Consider the following 24,121-nt stretch of genomic DNA (forward strand, 5'->3'; position numbering starts at 1 on the left):
CATTTGCTTCACTCAAATGCAAGATGATGTTACGATGTTCACAACGTGATAACCAAACTGAGGTAGCAAACCAGACCTAAATGATTACATAATCTTATTTTTATTAAATTTATTGTTACTCTTTTAAATTGCTTTTTAAATTAAAGGTCTTACTTAATCACATAACAGAAAATAACCAAAGCCTTGAATAGAAAAGAGGCCTTGCAAATATGCAATAACAGTTAATATGTGGCAGACATCAAGTGAGTTTCTTCTACAATAGTGCAGCTTTGGCAAAAAAAAAAAAATTATTACAGATTTGTCAGACCTGAAATAAATCTACCTACAACAGACATTTCAAGACAGAATCTGGTCAAGCTGTACATGCAATAAACTATCCATGTGTTATTTGTCACTGCTGGGAACATCCTTTTCCAGCCCAGACTTAGTTATTTACTTTTATAAAGACGTTATAGGGTGGTTCTTTTGTGCTTTTTTGTTCTGTTTTGTGGGGGTTTTTTTCGGTGGGTTGGTTTTTTTGTTTGTTTTTGTGGAGTTAAGGTTTCTGCTGCAGCTGGGCAGTGATACAATCTGGGAGAAGAGAAAAACGTTTACAGCTTTTAAAGGATTCCCTGGGTAAGCTTTTGCAGAACTGGCTACATTCAATCTACTCTTACCCTATGATAAATGCAAGACCCAAAGTAGAGTAAGCTACCTACTACTCACCATGCAAAAAGTACACAGAGAGAGAGGCAGGAATTGTGCTGTCATTAATGAGTTGTGAATCCATGGCATAGCTTTCTTATTACTTGCCTCTTTAGCCATATCATAGACAGCGTCTCATGGCTAAAATATAATTTTAAATTATTAGTACTATTTTAATTGACTGCATACATAGTGTTTGAGTGAGGCATAGTCCATTTATCAAGTCTAGTGCTACACACAAACAGTACCATAATAATAAGGCAAAACAAATTTTTCAGAGGCCAAACCAGCACTAAAGAATTAAACATGACAAGCAGTTGTGGTTTTTTACTGATTTAAAAGTAAACAATAGAAAAACTGCAATAAAATGCATTGCTCCTCTTTTCTTAAGCAGCTTGTTTCTACAGAGCAATCACAAACCGAGCTCAATGAACTCGTCAGTATTCAAGTCATGAGAAGTTTGCACTTACACCCCAAGGATTCAGCCTGCAAGGTCTGTAGATGAAAGCTTCTTTGGAAGCTCAGTTTCATAATCCTGTTGCCACATGACCCTATTGCCTCCCACAGCCAAACCCCAACATAGCCAGACTTTTAAGGTAGAAATGCTCAAGACTTCTCTAGTATAAATTTCCCGTGGCCAGGAAGAACTTAAGAGTTTAACATCAGAAAATCCTGGATTTACAGTTATTAAAAACTCAAAAAGTGATTTTAAAAGAAATTCACGACAAGATGGAAAATAAATGAAAAAGTTTGTACAAAATGTTTCCCCAAATCTTGCAGACCTTGAAAACAATTCCTTGCTTCTGTGCTCAGCTGCAATGAACTCATTAAGCAGCTGACGAATTCTGTGTAGCCAAACTGCTTGTCTTTCCAAACCAAACCAAACATTTGCCTTTTTCTTTATTAACTCTTACTTATTCTTAGCAATACGTCCTTCTCTTACACATCCTTCAGACAGTACAAGCAAGGCGTGATTTGATTATACACTGCAGCAAGAAAGGAGAGATGTGGGGCTTCATTCTTTCCTAATCTAGTTTCTCCCTGGAACTGTACCACAGAAAGTCATGATTTCCCTGCACCTCTGCCTGGTGGCCTTTGCACAAACACGCACTGATCTCACCTCTGAGAAGGTGCTAGGGAAGCATAGCCTGTGACTACAGTGTTTGGATATTCCTATAAACTGTTCCACAGCTTCAAAAAACAAGTTTTGATTATAGCAGCAGAATAAAAAGCAACTGTTACTAAACAATACAAAAACATATTTTTCCAACTGGAAAGTAACAAAAAGGTTAGAAGTCACAACAAAATCTATGATTCAGAGCACACAGTAGAGCTTAATCTGCCACCATATCAGCCCAAAAATAAGAAAACACTTTAGAATCAGAAAGCAATAAAATATCAGATAAAAAGGTCACCCCTAAAAAGTAACACACCTCTGGAGTTATTGGTAAAAGCAGAAAGGAGAAGTTATGAACTAACAGATCTGCAGGTAATAGAGCTCACAGTGACTGATGTGATCATGATGAACAGCTCGCACACGAGCTGCAAACCCACAGGTGACACCTTCCACTGCATGACAACAGCAGGAGCTGCCAGGAGCTCATTATCTCCCCACAATAGTTGGCTCATGCCCACAGTGGAAGGAAATTAATTCTGACTGAAAAAACGAAGTGTCCCCAAACAGATGTGTCATTCCACAGGAGATGGTATCCTGCCCAAAGGCACAAGCTTACATTAATTTCATGGTACAGCCAGGAAAAGGTGCCCAGGCTGACTGCAGGCAGGCAGAGACCTTCAGGAGTCCTCAATACAAACCATATCATCCTCATCACCATGGCAAAACCAACCAAACATCTTTATATCTACCCTTCTCCTGTGATAACAACCTTGCTAAACTTGAATGGCCACATTTCTAACATTTTAAGTGCCTGAAAAAGATAGGGAGATAACTCACATGGAGTTTTTAAAAGGGCTAGAGAAGATAAACACCAAAAAAAAAAAAATGCTCAACTGTCACATAAGATTTATAAGCATGTCCCTCGAGAGTTTCTCAGTAATCCTAAAACTTAAACCCCATATGCAATCTTTCATATCTTTTAGGCTCTGGTATGATTGGTTTTGCAAGGTCAGAACTATAGATTTATCAATGCTCATACTGCCTTATGAAGCACCCACACAGAATTGCACTGGTCTCAAATAAGCCAGCACCATTTCAGACTCAAAACTTGTATTCATGTACCTGCTGTTGCCATTTCTATGTCCAAGGAGATTTTTTTTTTTATGAGCACTGAAGATCCTGAACAGAAGGTACTGGAATTCCTCCACCACACATCAGAAATGGTTCTTCCCTGTTGATCTAGTGAGTCATGCAGCTATTGCAAAAAAGACTGTTGTTTTGAAGAAATCCCAGGGAAGATGAAGGTGACACTGCTGATTGCTATGACGTGGATTGTCACTGACAGAAACATGTTCCAGTACCAGCAGTGGTTCAACTGACCAAGGTGAAGCAGGAGAATTTACCTACGACAACTTCTGCAGGAACTTTTCTTTACCCATTGGCAATGAGCTGTCACATCCACATCCAGCTGAGTGGCATGGATGGGAAGTGCAGCAGATCTGGCAATCAAGCTACATCCCTAGACACGTTTAGAACACAGAAGATGCTGCTGAAAGCACTCTGTGTCCATCAATGGCAACATCCCCATGCCAAGCTATCTTAAAACACATCCTTTCAGGGTGGCTTTGCTTTTGTTCCATGGAAGGATTAAATAAGCTACACAGAGATAAAAAAAAAAAATCACAGTGACGATTTTAACTTCATTAATAAGTCTTTCAAGATTTCATAAATGGCCTAATGAACTGGTGGAAAGAAATGATTACCTGAGAAATGTTATCCTCCAAAATAATATTTGAAAAGGCTCATTTATCAACAAGCTCTATGCAACATCACTTCTCCTGTCCTCTTCCTAGGTTTAATCTCCTGAGGATGGAATTATTTATTCTAATTTAGGGATTAATATAAGAAATTAATTTTGTAAAATATATTTGCCTGTCATATCCAAGTGGTCAAATCAGCTCACCTCACAGCTCTTTCTAGTCTTAAAATGTAAGAAATTACCCATCTACTAAAATTACTACAAAACTATGCCATATTTCAGAATTAGTCAGTAAATAACTTAGATCACCAGTATATTTAAAATTACTGTAGGTGGTAAAAACAGATAAAGTCTCAAGGCAAAGTTATTCTCTGCTTAATAAAATTCATTCTTTAGAGGAGTTCTTTGCTCAGCCTTGCAGTATCAGAAATATAATGTAGTGTAGGAAGTACGAGTTCAATATTTCATTTTAACTAGTTCACATAGCACCACTGTATTTTTATGGCTGAGCTTAATTGGAAATGGACAGCCATTCTCAACCTGGTAAGGGCAGGCCTAGGAAATTATCTTCTCACTTTTCAGGCAGCTCTATGCTACAAATTATTTGCTTATGCCTTGATACACTATCATTTTAATTGGGTTGGGGTATAAAATGGATGATAAATTGTTACTTTAATGAGAAAAAAAAGCCTTCTAGAGTCTCAGTAGAAGGACAAGAAGCCTAATAGAGTCTCCTTTGAGTAAGTCACATTTAAAAATAAAAAAAGCATCTAAGAAACTCTATAGGGTACACGGGGTTGGGAGAGGGATAAAATTCTAAAAGGGAAAGAAAACTCACTGCAACTGATCAAATGTTTCCCCTCTGGTGTAAATGCAAAGAAATATCTGACATTATTGACCAATAGCTACAAGCTACAGAGTGGCTGTGTGGTACCCAAGAAGGAGATGGAAGTGTGCTCAACTAAAAGCTCCCAAAATAGGCACCAGTGCTCAAAACTGCAGATATTCTGGTAAAAGATCTGGGAAGGAGAATGAAATGCACAGGGAAGGAAATGGCTGAAAGCAATGTGCAAAATTGATTAAAATAAAAATTGAAAATCTGGGAATTTTCTCAAAACAAAGCACCACAAATAACAACTTTTTCCCCCTTTCAGATGGGAAAAGAACCTAAAAAAAAAGTTTTGATAACTAATCCATTTTAGAGATACTGTCTTACTTTACCAAAGAAAATAATTTGCTTTCATAGACCTTAAGCAAGTCAGATTCAATTACTGCTGCCTACTCTGTGATGGATCTCTGCATATGACAGAACACAAACCTACAGCAAAGCTTTGCACAGTACATGAAGAAATAAAAAAATTAGCAAATCCTGAAGATCAAAGGCCTGTGGTGCTATTGACACCACTGCTCCTGTTAAAAATAATCTCCAAAATGAGGATTACTTTAATGTTCTGTGTCATCACTGTTGCCATGGCAAAACCAAAAAAAACCAAAATAAAACCAACAAACAAAAAAATCTTGGTTAGCTAGACAGTGAGGAAAACTGCAATTCCCACTTTCTGTTTCACTCCAGCAAGCAGAGTATTAAAAACACTGTCCATTGATGTTAAGGAATCACAACTGTAATTGCATTAGCTGTGATGAGCTGTTCATAACTAGCCAATGCAGTGTGAAAGAATTTCAAGAGCATTCACAACCAAAAAAAAAATCTGTAGGAGATGCAAAACAATGGTGAGTATCAGTAGAAAAAAGAGCAGTTCTCCTTTTCTCAATTTGTACTGGAACACTACACAGTGATGAGAAAAGCCCCATCAGGTACACTGAAAGCCAGAGCTTCCTCACTAACAGAAACCTTTCCCAGTTCCTCAAATCTAAGTATCAAAGGGCATGGAGTTTTAAAAAGAAATGAGAAATAACTACTCCTCCCAACCACCCTGCTCTATCAGCCAGAGGAGAGCAGAAAAGGCTCAAATTTAACAAAACATTAGATAGGATGATGTGAGCTATGGCATCACCCAAGAGGATGCTACACACCTCACTGCACCCCACAGAAAGTGATGATTGCAGGATTATATTCTGGAGAGTGAGGGCTTCTCGTTCTAGCTCATGCACCAGACCTCCTTGAATTGTTCTCTGGTGCTCAGAGCATCCTTCAAACCAGAAGGATGATATATGGGGGTGTATGGAACTAGATGGAAGAAAGGGATAAATACCACCAAAACAAGTTACACCCCCACATGTCAGCTGAAAGACAGCTTAAATTGTAAAAATAGAAGGCATAATTTCTAAGACCATAAAGCATTGCTGTTTCTAGAAGTGAAAAATCTTTCCTACTCCACTAACCCCATTACCAAATATTTTAAACTGAAGGTGTGTATCAGTCATCACATTCCCCCTTTGAGAGTGATACTCTATCTAACGATGTGGTCTTGCTGTATCTGAAATACAACCATGCATCCACTCCATTTTGCCAGCTGTATTTTTTTTAAGCATTTCAGATTTTAGTAGAGTGAATATGGAATGGTGAAAAAAGGATAGCAAAATTTTTAAAACTGAGAAATTGAGCATTTTTTCAGTAAAAGTGCAAATTTAATTTTACATAGTATAACTTCTTAAAAATTAATATTATACATTTTTCCCCAGCTTAAGAAGACTCAGTTTCATATTGAGGCAAGGAACAAACTTTTAAAGATCCAACATGTAAGGGAAATTCCAGAACTTTTATAATACATATTTTATTAATGAAACCACCTGCTGTTACAGTACTACCCAAGACAAACGAAAAGAAGCTGCAAAACAAGCACACAAAAGAGGCATAAATATCATTGCAGTATTCCTTATTCTTGCCCCTTTCCATATAAAACGAATAATCTTCACAGAGCTGGAATACAGTCACAACCAACAGGTTTTGTAATTACCAAGTGTCTCAGCTTCACTGTACAATTAATCACCTGCAAACACCATTCACTGCCTCATATATTCCTCCACTGTGAGCATTACTCCTTAATTAAGCAAGACAAAAGTAAACAATGTCATAATAACATAATTTTATACAGTGCAGCCTTAAAAAAAAAAAGACAAAGAAAATTCAAAACATCATCCCACACATTCAAAGATGGCAACTGACCAAGAGAGGTGTCTAGAGAAAAAGTATTTAAAGTATAAAATGCCAACTGGCAAACTTACAGCATTCATACTGCAAGATGGACTACAAATTAAAAAAAAAAAGTCTATAATATATGCCTGCTGTAGACAGTTTTTGGCCTTTCCAAACTTTTCCAATGCAGTACCTTCTCCTTGTAATTTCTTGGGTTAATGATACAGAAATGCAAGTCCTCAATCTTTGTTCATTTTGAAGTTTGAGTATGCCATTATTTATTAATCCCTCTATATTTCTTTTATGAAGTGTTTCTGTTAATGATCCTATGCTATATCAGGAATGATGGTGCATAAGGAAATTGAAGACATAAAAGCATACTTAGAAAAATATCTCAAAACATTATAGAATTACATATCCATGTTACTGAAATGAGTGACCTTTATAAAGGAAGACAATTGTATAAAGATAGCCAGAAGCTCTCAGCATATAATATGACTGTACATTTTTGATCTGAGGTTTCAGTACCTGAAATAGAGTGACTTAGAGTGCATCAATCTAAAGCTCAGTGCATTTAATGATTTCAATATTTGACTGGAAGATTTTGAGGTATCTACTAAGAACAGCACACCAAAATTATACAGAAAACCAGTAGGCTGGCTGGCCAAAAAGACAGCCTACAGTTAACCTTAGGCTAGCCAGCCACATTGATGCCACCGGATTTTTAACACAGAGGAATTAATGGCCAATGTCACAACTCTCATTCTGAAGCCTGAGATGTCATTTCTGCATCTTTCCCCCGAGCCATTGTTCAGAGAGGATTACACTACTCAATGAAAACATGAAAAGAGAACACACACTGTCTGCCAGCCTGACAGAATCTTCTGGTGCACCAAAGAGATGCTACCACAGAACACTTCGGCAAAGCCCTATCTGAAATATTTTTTTAATCTGGTCACTCCTGTTAAAAAAAAAAAAAAAAAAAAAAAAAAAAAAAAAAAAAAAGTATTTGAACTACAAAAGGTGCAGAAAAAGGATTTGAGGATAATCAGAAAAGTGAAGACCACATTTTTATGACAGATTACAAGCTTGACTTGTTTACTCCTATGGACCAAAAGTCAAGAGAAGCCAGGATTGCTCTTCCAGCATAACCACTGGGGAGGGGGAAAGCATGATTAAGTCAAAGGAGAGAAAAAGTAGTAGAGCAAATGGCTGTAAACCTACCCATTAAGAAACTTAGCCTGAAGATATGAAGAGCATTTCTAAACAGCCTTAGACTTGAGATTGACTACTTTATGAAAGATATGAGATGCAAAAACAGGGACTGGAGTAAAAAGTCCTTACATTCTTATGTTTTTGCTGATTTTAAGTAGTTCAGATTAGGGCTTCCTTCTCTCTCTTCCCTGGGTGAAGAAACAGGCAAATGGGCATCCTCAGGGCTCCTGCCTCCTCCTCAGCTCACTGGGCAGCCCAGGCTGCTCAAATATCTCAGTCACCAACCAAAGCCCAGCTCCTGAGAAATCAGGCAGGCAGCCTGCACTGCCATCAAAACCACCCAAGGATCTGTCCAGGCCCTGGCAAAAACTCTTGACTTTTCAATAGCTGGAAAAATCTTCAAGTGCACCACACTACAGTCTGTAACATCACCAGGAGAGTGCATGCTTTGACACTTTGCTTCAGACTTCCTGAGGAATGGATGCTCCAAGGCATTTTAGAGATTCTATATATTTTCAAGTTTGTTTTGGAATTTTTTTTCCCCAAGAGCATAAGGAATAACTAAGAAATAAAAAATCCTGAAAATTCAGAGCACAGTTCTATGATACAGGATGAACTCTGTATTGTAAGGTCAGCCCCAAACTGTAGAATGATTTTAATACTACTTTATTTTCATGTGAAATGGCAAAGCTTGGATAATAAAACTTCATTAACTGTGTGGCTGTATGCAGTTGGGCAATACTTGTCATTCCCCTGTATACAAGACCAAGTATGTAGCAGCAGGTGCTGCAAGCAGAATGTTATTTCACCGTAATTATTTTTAATCTTCCAACAGAGAACAAAAGCTGATCTCATTAAAAGACGGATAGATGACTACTTGAGGTAAAAGAAGAAACAAAATTAGAGAAAATAGAGATCCATGAGTGTTTCTGGCAAAGCACTACCACTCTTCACAGCCTCTGCTTGCGTGTTGAACACTGCTTAGACAAGTAGGGTTAGTATCTATCACCCGACTGTCTTCAGTGGTTTGCTCAAACCCAGAGGAGCTGGGATTGCTCTGTAACAGAATTAATTCATTCCTGAGGCTTATTAGTTAGCAACCTAATAAGCCCCTAAAGGATAAACACTTTCCAGTCATTATAGGAATCTTCACAGGTGGTGTGGAAGAGCTAGCTGTGCCAGCAGCAGTGCAAGGAAAATTACAGGAATAGTCTGTCTGCATTTAAAACTGCCATAGGTAAAGTAATAAACTGTGGACTGTCACATGTAGTAAAGGCAGTGACAACAGCACAAGAAAGGTGGAAAGCAACAAGACTCTTACCCAGGGTATTAAGACTTTTGAGGCCACACAAGTCTAGGATACAACCAGTCCAGGACCCGTAGTTTCCACATTCAGCACACTCGAATGATACTCAAATAATACTTGGTTGTGAGACACTACAGAAGTAAACATTATCACTAAAAAAAAAAATCTCACTAGCGTGCAATTGCACATTACAGCTGTATTATCACCATTAAATATGTGAACAGAAAAGTGTATTAATTACTGTTTAATAGAGAAAACTATCCTCAGTCCTTTACCAAGCCCCAGACCAATGACCCACACTGGTCCTTTCTGCAGGAGCTGACCCACTGCCTCTGACTCCCAGAGAGCTGCTCAGGAGCATGTGCCAAGCAAGGGGTGCTGAAGTGGCTAAAGAGCCATTGCATGGATATTCTCTAATGAGAACAGTGTGCCACTGTGCAACAGAGGAAGAACAGCTGTGACTCATTTCACAGTCTACTGAACATGAAATAAGTTTGTTTCCATCTGTGATAAACAGTACTACCACTTGTGATCCATATCAGGTATTGCTGCTACCATATATTCTAATAGCATGGTAAAAATTAAAGATTAAGCAGCAGTGAGTTCTTCAGTTCCTGCTGCATGAGTCATTGACACAGTTTTGGCTCCATCTCATTTCTAGACTCAGTGATCCCTGCAAAAACAACAGAGGCACAAATGTTGGTCTGCTGTTTGAAAAAATGCCTCGTTCATATTGACACTAAAGGCTTGTCCCCTGCTCATTGTGAATCCCTAGCTGGGACAGTGGGAGATGTGCATTTCCAATTATGAAGAGAAGCAGAATTTTAGTAGTTACTCAGAAGATGTGTCAGTTTTCTAGCACCAGATCATGAGGCCTAATAGCTGTCCTAATAGCAATCCTTCTTTCAAAGAACTGTATTAAATCTTGCAGCTCCCAGCAGCCAAAATACATGAATCCCAAGTGCATTTCAAAGACAAGTGTGGTTCCCTCACTATGCTCCTTTATTCAACCCTGAGCATGCTAAAAATGATACTCAAATAATACAAGTTACAAATCCTTGCAAGTTCCTTTAGCCACCTTTCTACCACAACGACCTAGGGCAGCACCAGGTCCCACAGCAATGAACACAGCCCAAGCCAGTATTACTGCCATAGAGTGACTCTTCTACATCTGTGGGGTTACAAGTTGCCATAGGGTTGTTTTGAGAGTAAAAATGGGATACCATGCAAAAATTTAATGAATACACACTGATTTCAGCAAATGTTTAATGAAGTGGCATCCAAATGAATCATGAAATAACATAACGAAACTAAATATTTTGACAGTCAGTTGGATTCATTTCTACTGTCACCCTTCTTATTCAATTATTATATCATTTCATGTCATGACAGTTAAAACAAGTTTGTGTGTTAAGACAAAAGCAGATAACAGCTCTTCTTTCCAATTCTGAATGGAAAAACCTGAAACACTGTGATTGCCAGTACCGTGCAAATTTCAGTTTGTGGCTAACTCAAACTGTCAAATCTTGGCAAGTCAGCAGATCATTTCTCTTCCCCTGAAGATGCATTCTGTCAGCAGAAAGTATAGGTGCTTCTGATGAAGAAATAAAGCTTCAATAGAAGATTTTCAGAGTTGTGTGCATTTGTACAACCATTGTGACAATAACCTACTTGTTTTATTCACCTTGCAACAGAAAAAGCCATCAAAGCTAAAGAAAGAGTCATTTTTTTCTTTCACCAGACCAGTACATTTCATGGGTTTCAGAAACACAACCTTCATATTTCCCTCCTCTCTTTGATAAAATGCCAAAGATGTGACAGTTCCAGTACAGCTATAGGACATTTCCAAACAGTTGTACCACAATCTACCTCAAAGTGGTACCCAAACACTGCTTCAAGAGCCTAACATCTCTTCCTGAGCTCAAGCCCAGCTAGGCATGGAGCCAGGAGCTGCTGCCACTAACAACAGTAGCATCTTTGCAAATTCAGGAAAGCAAAATTTTTTAGTGTAGGACTGAAAGTCACAGGCTTCTGAAGTTTAATTGCAGCCTAAAAATGATTCCCAGAGCATCCTCAGGTGCATCACTATCTTTCATCTGTCTGATGCTCAACCTTACTTTTCCTCACAATTTCATCTTGGTGCCTTTTTCAGCTAGGTATAAGATTTCACATAACCAAATCCAAACACCTTGAAAATAACAAGCATTATGCTTCACAAATTTTTATAAAAAGATAAACAAACATTAGACCAAGCATTCATTCTGCTTTTGTATCACACTGCACTGGCTTCCTAGGAATCAGAAGAGTCAAATTTCATTGATTGTTGTTAAAATTTTTAAAGGAAAAGCAAATTAACAAAATGCAAGGGTCAAATATTGTGGAAGATTTTAGACACTTAGAAAAATCTTTGCTCGTTAAGTCAGGAAAAAAATTGCAGCCCAAACACTAAAACAGAATTCTCCATGACCATTATACCCCAACCCTAATGCAGTTTCCTGACAGAGGACTAGGACACAGCAGTGCTTGCAGAGGGGAAAAACAAAAGCCCAGGAAGACCACTTCTTTGTGGGTAAGGCTAGACCCTAACAGTCAGTGACAGAGTGATGAAGAATAATTTTAACTTTTTGGTATTTTGCTAGGAACATTTTTACTGTGAAACTTGCTAGATACACAGGCAAAGAAAAAGCACTCAAGCTTGGATAATTGGAAATAAGGTAAAGCCCTGTGCTTGGGAAGGACTGCCTTCCCTCAAGGAAATCCTACCACAGCTTTGCCTATTTCAGAAGCCAAAAAATTTTCTCTGGAGAAATTATTTTATGAACTACTAATGATTCATCCTTGGCAGAGTGATTTAACTTTACTCAGCAAAGCTGAACTCCACAAGAAGAGGAAAATCCCCCTGGTTTTCCTGTCATTGCAGTGGCAGAACTGAATACCTTGTTGTTAACAAGTCCCCTCCAGAGCAGCGTTGGGTGTGAGGAACATTACAAACACAATTTACCGAGGACACACCAACACTGGCAGTAGGAAGCCCATTAAGGGGAGTAGTTATCATCATGAGACAGGTAGTCCCCACCTCCAGGATTTTCTGTGGCACAAAGCTCCTACCACTCAGCTTGCCTCCAAGGCTTTAATTACCTTCTGGAAATGAAGTGTGATCATCAGGGGAAACTTCTGGGAAAGATTCCGTTTCATACAAATCAGTTAAATCCTGGAGGCTTTACATGTGCCAAAAGGCTTTAAAAGACCATATAATTTTGTCAGTGGGTTATTTAACAGCAGACATTTACTGTATAAAAATCATTATCTGATTTAGTCTTTTATTAGCTTTGTCACCACTCCAGAGAAATAAGATGAACTAATACTATCACAGTTGCTGTTTCACAAAAGTACAATATATGCTCAAAATTAGCAAAGAACTCCTTCATGTGACCAGGTCTATTCTGACTTTAGCAAAAATCATTAGAAGAGGTTTGAGGGTATGGTAATCATCTCATTTTTTCTTCAGCTAGGACTACTTAAATATAGAAAAGATCTGTTGCTGAGAAGGACTAACAGCAGCAAAGACAGCATGTCAAAGATAATGGCTTGCACAGTTAATCCCCATGTATCACACTGCATATTTACCCCTTGATGTAATAAGATCTGCTTTTCTCTAAATAAGAATTCATCAACACTAATATCACTGGCAGAAATAGGACAGAGGATGTAAATCTTGCAAATAGGTTTTATAAATAAAATCAGTAACTTTTTTTCCTTTCCGTCTAGCTTCCATTCCAAAACCCATTTGTCACAATGCAATAAAATAGTAATGCTGTCAATCTACAGGTGATGGCAGAAAACCTACCACCTTCAACTAGAAGATACGTACCTGATGTAGCACATTCATCACTGCATCTTCCTTTCTAATCTCAGATTTCTAGGGCAAACTCAGTATCTGTAGGTGAGACATGGCTTTCACAAAGCCCAAATTAGAATTTCAAATATATTTGATGGGTGCACAACTAGCATGTGTTGCTGATCTACAGTTTCCACATCCAAGTTGGCTAAGTGGCAGCTCACAAGCAGCACATGTTCAGGTCAGCAAAGACTAACACACAGCTCACTCTCACTCTCCCCAAAACTTTGTCCTTCCCAGCATATTCCCCTTCTGTAACCCAGTTGCAGTGAATAAATCAGAAGGCCTCATATTTTCACTTCCAGTTAAGGAGAAAATCTCAAGTGTTTGGTGGTAAAATCAAGACCTACACCTTCCTTCCTCCTTTCCCAGTCATCTTTGATTTGGCTTGAAAAAGCTTCTCTTCTCCCGTGGGATAGAGAAAAGAAGATGACATCCCTCCCTTACTGTACCACGAGGGACAAGGACAGAACAGCATGGTTCCCTCAATATCCCCTTTAACAAAGATTCTGGTGCAGCTCAAAAATATTCATGTGCCCATGTGTCTAGCGGCCACCTGTGCAGCATCCATGGTTAATGCCATGCAGTAACCAGAGAGTACAGAAAAGGAAGCAAGGACGTTCAGGTTGCCAAGGACAGGCCAGTTCCTGTCACAGATTCCCCATCCTTGCTCTACAGCTTCTCATATCAATGCCAGACTGCCATGCACAGCATGACTCACAGTCCATTTATCCTTCTTCCTAATGGAAATCACAGACTGCTAGAACCAGAGCAATAAAGAGAAAGAAATTATTTGCTGAGGGTAAGGAGATGAGCTGGAAGACAGCTGAGAAAGTTGAAATGTTTGCTAACACTAATATTTCAGCAGTCTACTAGAGGAACAGTACAGAGCCCTGCTGCTTCAAGTGATTGGAAATAAGTTGGAAAAGACTCAAATATAACATGAACATGAGAGTATTATCAGAATAGCACAGATCTTGGAATCTGTGCCTCTCAGAAAACCTATTCTCCAGTTTCCTTTAATGCAGTTATTTAATTCCTTAACCAAATAGTGAACGACCTAATTTCCCAAGAGTTTTAGAAAACAAGAAGGGTATGTTTCCAATAGCAAAAGAATCCACACCAAAGTGATTTTGATATGATTCAAAATATATATTTTTGAATATAATGTATAACATCTATTATGAATATATTTATCTATATTAAATTTATATTTATATCTATATATAATGATTATCTATGTTATTAATATAATTTTGCCTACATCTTGATGTAATTCATAATGATTTTCTAAAACTCTACTTTAATTTCATTGTTCAATTACTTTAAGGCAAGGACTACCAATCTTGTGAAAATCCACTGAATGGGTCTTCTGTAAAAAAACAGCTTTTTCACTTCAGAGAAAAGGTGGAGGGGTTCAATCCACTCTACATTCCACATAAATTATATCACCAATTTACACTCATCTACTCTTAGGATAAATGCCTACTGATCTCTTTGCCATCCCATGAACCAAGAAATAGAAATTAATCCAAATTATCTAAACACCTCAGTACAAGCACTGATGGACTCCAGAACTGCTCTGTCAACTCAAAGCACCAAAGGATCTGGCCCCAAATGCTTCACTGCATGATAAGGAGTGAAAACATACCAAAGTCACATTTTCCATTTCAGAATTTTAAAAAATTAATACCTTATACTGCTTCAGGTAGTCATCCAAGTCTCCCATCCCCCAATATGGAAAAAAACCTTATAAGACTGCTGAAGTTAAACATTTATTTTTTCTTTTTCCTTCAGCCTTTATGTTTTATTAAACTGTTTTATTTCTGTACTTGAGGGGACACAGCCAAAAAAAACATGTAAATATGAGCTCGAAATTGTATTTCATTATGTTTTATATTTTAATGAGGATGGAATTACTTCTTTCACTAACTCCACATCTGAATTACCAACAGCCCATTCTCAGCATACTAATTTATTGCCAATCATGACACAGTGGACGAGACCATTTCCAGATACTACCCAAATATTCAGCAGAACAGCTTCATTCAAAACATCAACACTTGTTTACTGTATATTTTCTCCACCTTAAAAAAAAAAAGCAACAATCATTGGCTTAAACTGAAAAAAAAAACAAAATAAAAGAACAAATTCATTCTTACCCCAGGTTTCCTTCCACCCTTTCTGCATTTAGCACAGCAATCAACAGTACACTTAAGCCTTTGTGAAAATGTCCTTCAGGAGAGATATAGCCATTATAAATCCTAAATATAGCATTCTAGATACAAAAAATTAAACTGTTGCATAGAATTATTATTAGTATGCCTAGTCTTACAAATAATACTTATTTTGAACCAGAAAAACAGATGTAAAATTATATAGTTAATGAGTTTCTATCAAGTGGATATAAAGTAAATCCACATCAGGACAGCTGAAGAGAAAAGCTTTTGAAAGGTGAGAAACCTCAGGGTAATGAAGCACATTGCAACCTGTGTTGCACTTGGTGGATGTTGCTGAGAAGAATAAACTCTTGCCAGTTATTGCCCCACACTTACCACACATCTCTCACATTATGGCTAAATGGAAGGCACTTTGTTACTATGCACTAGCTATTATTTAGGTTTTACATTTCAAATTTGTTTAAAATGAAGTCAGAGTTTCAGGCCTGTGCAAATATTGCAACCATTAGTTCCTGTTGATTTTTTCATCACTATTCCCTGCAGGTAAAGAGCTCCAGCGAAGCAAAGGACCCAATGAGGGATAGATTCAAGCTGAACAGTGACGTGATTTGTGATCTTTCCAGAGTAAAAGAATATTTTACAAGCAGAACAGAAAGACCTCAATCAACTGATAAGAAATTTTTTCCTAGTAATTTCACTGCTTACATAGTACTACATGTGCCTCAATTTCATGGAATGAAAAATGAAGGCAGGTTCAGAAGAACTGACAGCTTGACACTGGCTGACAGAAGGTGCTCACACACAAAATTGTGGTTCAGTGGTAAAATCCTGCCTGTTGCATCCCACACACAAGAACATGTTGCAGAGAAGGATGGGGAAAGTATAACCTTGCACCAGCTGAGCTTTACAGTAGGTTACAGCACAATGACTGTGAGCCAGTGACACACAGATCCATGGCCCCTGCACTTCCTACAGGTACCAAACACCTGCAGCTGGAAAGGCTGCCCTGCTGCTCCCCACTCCCCAAGTACTGAATGGTGACATCCACTCCTCCATGTGAAGCATGATGGGGAAGAGAAAACCATAAATCCTGATCTACCTGCAGAAAGGCGCCTATGGCAGTGTCACAGCAGCCACAAGCTCTTAGAGACCATGTCTGGAACTTTTGAGCTAGCCAGAGGCAAAGCCCGTGCCACACCGAGTCTGGCCCAGCTCGTGTAAAACTGAGAAGTTTTGGGATCTTTCTTCCCCCCTGCCTTGTGTTTGTCTTCTCAGCACACTTGTAGCTTCATCAGGTGAGAGAAAGCTCTGAAGCCCCTGCTCTTGGTGCAGCTCAGCAGACAGATTTGGCTGCTGGGGGCCACCATGCACCCACCAGCCCAGCAACAGCAGGCTCAACACAAACAACAACGCTTTTAAATGAGTCTGCACCAAAACCTTTCGAAAAAACCTTCTCTCATGAAGGGCTTAAAATCAATAGAACAGCACTCTTGCTGTAATTACTCACTGATAGCTCAGGACAGAAGTACTGCAATGGGAAGACAGGCAGAAGGCCAAATTCATATCTGATGTAAGCAAAAAGACTGTTCAGAATACAGCAAGAACCAAAACCTCTCCTTACATGTCAGAATCTGACCCCCAGTGCTCAAAGATCACTGCTGCTGATCACTCAGATGAGACCATGGTGAGACTCAGGCATCGACATTAATAAAAAAAGACAATGAAAACCTGAAATGTACCATTCATTCACTTTATTATTTATTTAGTCTTTTAAAGAATAGTTGCAGACTTAATAGAATAATTTTGGTTCATTCAAATGGTTTCTCAAGTTCTTGCATATCCTCCATTTTTCTGATGTAACTCATTTACAGCAGAGGAAAGCCTCCATTTACACAGCTATGACTCTCCTCTTTGTCAGAGTTAACAGCAATTCCCACCACCAACATGCAAGCTGCCAGTCAGACAGACATTTGCTATAAGCATCTTCATTTTCTTTTATTTCTGCAGACACCTTTAAACAGCACCACAGCTCAATTCATAAGCTGTATTAGTGCAACATCTCTCCAGACAGTCTCGCATAAAATTAAATGCCCATTTAGCAGCTTACAAACCTTACAGCAGTTGGTTTATTTTCACTCATTATTGTAACAGAGCAATCAAGAACAGACTATTACAGCATCATATAACATGGCTTCTCTATCAATGCACTGGCATAAAATTAAATGGCTATCTGAAAGATGAAATAAAACCCTTATTTATATCTGACACTTTTGTGACACTACTAAGCAAATAACGGCTGCAGACAGATTCCTAAAATCAGGACAGCTCAACTCACCAAGGGTTAACCTGTTCACACACCAGGACCTAAGCCTTTCTCTTGCTTAAGGACTGTTTAATTATGTATACCAAGTGCAGCAGCTCCAGCAGCAAAGATTAAAACAGAATCTCTCAGCCTAATGCAAGGACATTTAACCAGAAAACTGCAAGGATACAGTGTCTCCCAGGTTCATGTGGGTATCACAAGAATCAGGGCAAAAAACTTCATTCCCCAATAAAATAAATAAATTAATTAATAAACAAATAAATCTGAAGGGTCTTAGACATAGAAGTAAGGTTTAGAAAACAGTTTTCATATGAAACTGGATTTTGTGTTCCTGCCAATCTCATAAAATGCTTAAAAAGTGCTTGGATGCTTTTGAAGTACCAAAGCAGCACATCCATCAAGTGATATTTTTCACTTGCATGGAAATAATAAGGTCCTTTAACTTCAAAACCAATTTCCACAGAGAAAAAAAGCTCTCAGAACCAACCATTTCGGATGCTTCATGGCATTTATTCCATCAGTTTGCCCTCAATTCATAATTATTAAGACTACTTTTTGAAACACTCAAAACAACCCACAAGTGATAAGAGGACATCCTCATTGCACATTTTAGTTCGTGCAATATAATCTGCATTAAGCACGCTCCTATGTGCTTATTCCAAACCACCTGAACACTGTCTACCTTGTCCAGCCTGATCAGGACTGTTTTAACATTCAAAGTTTCACAGCAGTTTGATGGTTAATATTTATGGGAGCTGGGGAAAAAACCTTCCATGCAACCATAAAACCCAAACCCATCACCTTAAGTTAAAACAAACAAACAAAAAAAAAAAAATTAAAAGACAAGAGACAATCCCATCTCTAGGAGAATGCCCAAAGCAGCTTTCTCATCCTAACAGACACAATAATATGCCATGGGGTGGGGATGCAGAGCCGTGGCAGGTGTAGGGCCAGCCTGCAGAAGGAAACTGCTCCTTCACCATCCCCAGAGATGCCTTGTAGAGCCCCTAAGGAATTGAACAGTCACCCTGGACCCAGTGTATGGAGCAAACAACTTCTGGCTGACACTGCAAGCCCTGGGTGATGCTTGGAAACCAGCAATAGCATGGTACAGCTTTGCTTCCTTGTGCTGTTCTTTATCTGACTACTGCAGCATTTTCTTTTACAAACGCTGGAGCAACATATTTGGACCAAGATGAAACAATCATGCGTATGAATTTGCAGTTCTCTGCAGAAGAAACTAAAATTATTTCTGGACTGCTTTCCTATTCCAGACAAAATCTGGTTAAAGAAAAGGAAATTTACTATAAATTAGTGTAAAGCAAAAATCATTTATATGGTCATCAGATAATAAGAAAAAAATATAATAACACAAGCAAAATGCCCCTTTTAACCATCTCCCAGCAGAGAAGTCAAGAACTCTCAATAAAGACCTCATTTCTCTGCACCCTTTCTAGCAATCACATGAAATTTCAGAGAGAAAGCAGCTACAATTTTATTTTACAAGCCCTTTGGAAAAATAAGATAGATTTCTCAAGCAACGGGAACTATTGAAGTCTTTCATATCTCTTTTCTCACAAACACATGCCTTCAGGGAGCTCCTCCTGCCCCCTTTTTTAAGCCCAAGCACTGATATAAAAATCAGGAACTCTGGGGCAGACAAACAGCAGATTCCCAGAAGCCCAGGGTATATGAATATGGAGCTCTCCGACAAGGTCTCAGAACTTTCCAGAGCAGATTTATTTTTACTTTCTGTAATTTAAGGTGAAACTTACAGCTAGAACACAAGGCACAAGAGGAGAGTAATGTGCACTGAGCACTTGGAACAACCTTCTTTAGACTCTGTTAACTCTGTACTAAGAGCTGCACTTTCCTAGTCCTGTTCACTGCAGGGCTTGTATTAAAAATTAAAATAACAAAAACATAAAACTCTGTCAGAGCCAGTGTAAAAATTATGGTAGCAGAGCATGTGTGCTCATTTAGCACAACGCTTTTAATAAACATTAAACAAATTCTGAAAAGCTACTAGCAAAGCAGTGAAATACTTGCACAACCACTTTTAGTCCATGAATTCTAGTCTGTTCTCTTATGAACCCCATTTTTAAGTATTCAACAGCAACACGAAGCTGCCCAAGCTCTTCAGTTCCCTAAACACATTAATTTCAACTTGAAATGCTGAAATAAGGTCAAGGGAAGCCAGTTGATGTAATCTTTATGGATTTCAGTAAAGCTTTTGATGCTGTCTCTCCCAGCACCCTTCTGGACAAAAAGTCCAGCTCACAGCAGGATAAACACATCATGTGATGGGTGAGCAGCTGGCTCACAAGCTGGGCAAGGGTTGTAGTGCATGGGGTGACATCAGACTGGTGACAGGTCACCAGTGGGGTTCTGCAGGGCTCCATTTTAGGGTCAGTTCTCTTCAGCATCCCCATCAACAACCTGGATTCAGGACTCGAAGGCATACTAAGTTTGCTGACAATACTAAATTGGGAGGAGCTGTTGACTACTTCAAGAAACAGAAACAGCCTGAAGAGAGACCAGCACAGAGCTCAAGAAACCTTTGGAAAATGCTCTCAAGGACACAGTAGCATTCTCAGGGTTGTCCTGTGCAGAGCCAGCAGCTGGACTTTAATAACCCTTGTGGGTTCCTTCCAACTCAGGATATTCTATGATTTCATTAATTTCCCAGCAGGGCAGGTTGCTGGCATCTACATTAATGGGAAGCAAAAAAATCAGAGTACAAAGTTATCAAAAATACAACTAAGCTTCATTTGTGGCTCATAATAGACTAGAAACAGTGTTAGTGGGCTGCACCAGCCCCTCACAGCTGGGTGCTCAATCTCAGGTCCTTCTGTATAGTAGATCCCATTCCCATCAGTGAACATGCTATCACTGTGTGCTGCTCGCTGATCCCTAGCTAGCAAACAATCAGAGAGTTCTGGGCAACCCAGTCTTTCATCAGGCAGAAAACCTGCCAAGTTCAGCCAGCACTGAGTGCTCAGTCATCAGGGGCATACCTTATTCAAGATTTAGAAATGCTAACTGCTGCAGTCCAAAGAGCAACAGTGCCATTTATTCTGAGTGCAGCACGCTTCTGAGCACAGTATTACACGCCAGAAACTTTAATTTATATCTGATATAGAAGTATCCAGCTGGGATGTCAAAATGCAGCTTTGTATTGTTTCCTAAAAACATGACTATGTTACTTGTAATATAAATCCACTTTTATACTTGCTTCATATTTTTGGGCTCAGATCTGTTTCTGAATTTAATAGGTCAGCTCTGTAAAGTACCTATAAGTTGTTCATGCTTATTCCTATTCAAACCTAAACATTCCCTTCTAAGGACCTGGCTCTCACAATGCTGAATCTTGTGGTGATTCAGTAAGAGCAAATGGTAAGACTAGTATTACATAAGCACAGTTCTCAATAGTTAATAACTCACAGCAATTTACACTTACTCTAAGGAAAACAGAAAAATAGAAAGAAAACAAATGAAATCACATCCTGAAGATGTTTAAACTGGTCAGTGGTAGAAGTGGCAATAACAGAAATTTAAGCCTGCTGCCTCTTCTTTCACTATTCAAGTAACCATAATAAGCACTAATGCAAGCTCTCTCTTCTTAATGCTGCTTTCCACAGCCAGCATAAAAAAAAAACAATTTGAAAGCTTCAAGTTAAAGGACAACAATAAGTCAAGAGTAAAGTGCATGTGTATAGCAGTTGTCACTTGTCTCATTGACAATATGAGGTCCAAATGTCAGCTCATCACTCCAAGGGCATCTCCAAGATATAAGCAGGCCTTGCTGCAGTTTCCTGACTTAGCTCTCAGGGTGAGGAGCAATAGCTCAGTTAAAAGCATTTAAGAGGATAATAAGCAGAGGCTGATCAACTCACCATCGAAGTTCAGCATTTCTAGACATGCAGAGGAAAGACAAATTTAGATGTAGGTCAGCAGGTCTTGCAACATCATAGACACTTTCCTCAACATTTCATCACCAAAGTGTGACTACCAGGCCATCTTTAAAGCCTTGACGTAAAATCTGGGATTACTATGTCCTTTTTTGAACACAAGTACTCCTAAGATATTATGAGGAGGGATGAAGATTATGCCTGCATAAATATTTTACAGTTCAGGGTAACATTATCATTGCAAAAGCATTCCATTTCCTGGACAAGAAAAAGAAAATCAGGACATTTAATCCAAAAGTTTAGAAGTCAAATATTAAAGACAGTTAATACATCAAAACGTTTACAGGCATTTTTTTCAGCCAATTGTAATATGCAAAAGCTGGTTTATTTACTGACTTATGGAAGGCAGGCAAATTGCCAAATTCAGTCCTATGCCTATGCTTTCAATTCCTCCATCAGTATGGATAGGACTAAACCAAATATCAACTGTTCAGATCTTCATCAGGAACCACTCATCAGTGGAATTTTCACCAGTATTGAGGGGAAGCACTTTGCCATTGGTACCGTTCATATTTCCTTTAACACACCTCTTGGGTTTGCAACTAATTTTCAAAAGTAATAGCAACAGATAAAATTCGAACTTTCTTTTGACACCATGACAGAATCTTAGCCCTTTCAACCACTCATTCAGCTCTGGTTTCTATTTCTCAGAGCACTTCCATACAGATCTACCATGACTTAATTGAAGATCATATTATATTTGCAGTTGTATTTATGATCCCTATCACTGCCTCAGAAAAAGAGGAAAGTGTGTAGCATTGTTATAACACTAAAATAGCAGTCTACCGAGACGTATATATACACACACATATATTTATATATAGTCAATTCCTAGGTAGACAATGATGAGAAGGGCCAAGGGCATAAAATCAGAGCCACTTTTGTAACAAGATTAGGTTATCATATGTAAAACTGAATTATGAAACAGGTTTTTCTGTATTTATTGCTGACTTAAGAAACAAACAATGCCTGAAAGTTTGTAGCAATGTCTGGTTTAGCAGCAATCCCAAAACAGGCCTTCAGTAACTGTGAATGATGCAATCCATCCTGACAAAAGCACTGAAGCCTAGAGCTCTTCACCACTGCTTTGGGGACCACAGACCAAGGAACATCGTGACACCTGGACATCCTTTCAGACCAAGTGGCTCCTAGATCTATTTCCCAGGACAGAAGCAACACTCTTGAACATCCTCAAAAAAAATCCATTTTTTCCTTTGACAAAGACATATTGTAAACACAATTGCAGATGAACAAGAAACAAGAGCATGTAAAAAGTATATTTAAGAGAGCTTTGCACTTAGCAGCACAGGTGAGTTTCTCCTAACTAATCATCTTGTTACTCCTTCCATTACAGATTTCCAATATGCAAATAATTTGAAATTAAGTAAGCTAGTCTCATTAAAAGGATGCGTCATGCCACATTCAAACTGAAGTTTCTGGAGAATCAACATGAAAGAAAATAAATTTCCAAACCTCTCATTTTTTTTCATGTGAAGTAGAATTGTCTGCCACCTTCAAGTCTCTCCCCAGGAAAAAAGAGAGATAGCATCCAGGAAAACAGAGCTGCTCTTCACGTTTTTAATACAATGCTCCAGAAATAATGATAACCATAAACACTCGATAAAGTACTCCAAGACTATAAGTTGTAAGATTTTTATTGTTTAAAATAATTGAAATTCTTGCAAGCCTCATGCAAGTAACTGGTAAGATGAGCCTTCAGCAATGGTATTTTTGAAAAAATCTGCCTGTCTTCCTGGACATCAGTGTGCATTTTTTTAAATCCACAGTCAGTTAAATATGGCATCAAGGCTACAAGAACAGAGTTATCTTAATCAAAAGGCTCAAAGGTGATTAAGTCAATTTGAAGTTGCTGAATTTTTCTTTTAAGTATCTTCAGACTTTAGGAGTAGCACTAGGTGGCAATTAGAATTCATAAAAGTATTTGAGCACCTAGTGAACACCAACAATTTCATTAACAAAATTTGAAGATTATAACTCATCCATTCCCAAAAGACACAGCTCAGTTCTGAAAGAGATTTCTTGGCCTTGGTCTCACTCAAGAAATGGAACAAAAAACCCCAAGCTACCAAAACCTTCAACTAATTCAAATACATGAGCAGCTTAGGTAAGCATAGGTCTAGTATCCTTGTCAAAATATTGCTGTAAAACAACTTTGTCCAGCAAACAACTTTGTCAACAAGTCTGAGTTTTCAGACCTTCACACCTAGGAGAGTAGGAAGAACTCCTGATGAGCTGAGTGAAACTGCTGACCAACCTCTACCCTGTGGGAAAGCACTACATTCAATACCGCTCAAGAGAGCTACCCCCTGATTAACAGAAATAAAATATGTTTAAAAATTATTAAGTAGAAGAAAGGGCAAAAGAAGTGGAGTAGGGGAGATAGAGGCAAGGGAGAGAAAGGGAGAAAGAAGTGCCTTCAAATACCAAATTGTCCTACTAACAAGCAAATAAAGTAATTCAGTAAGGACTGGTGGTTTGGTTTGTAAGACATCCCAGGGCCTCAGATGCTGCACTCATCCTTAACAGCCCATGCACATTTGGTAGGGCCTG

At 38.5% G+C, this 24,121-nt stretch overlaps 1 protein-coding gene across 3 annotated transcripts in view; it reads right to left on the reverse strand.

Annotated features, from left to right (window-relative positions):
- Positions 1-24,121, reverse strand: part of RGS6 (regulator of G protein signaling 6) — a 253,141-nt gene that overhangs the window by 189,713 nt on the left and 39,307 nt on the right. The gene's annotated exons all lie outside the window — the stretch shown is intronic.

The sequence above is a fragment of the Sturnus vulgaris genome, chromosome 6 (assembly GCF_052056855.1).
Source record: "Sturnus vulgaris isolate bStuVul1 chromosome 6, bStuVul1.hap1, whole genome shotgun sequence".
Taxonomy (NCBI): Eukaryota; Metazoa; Chordata; class Aves; order Passeriformes; family Sturnidae; genus Sturnus; species Sturnus vulgaris.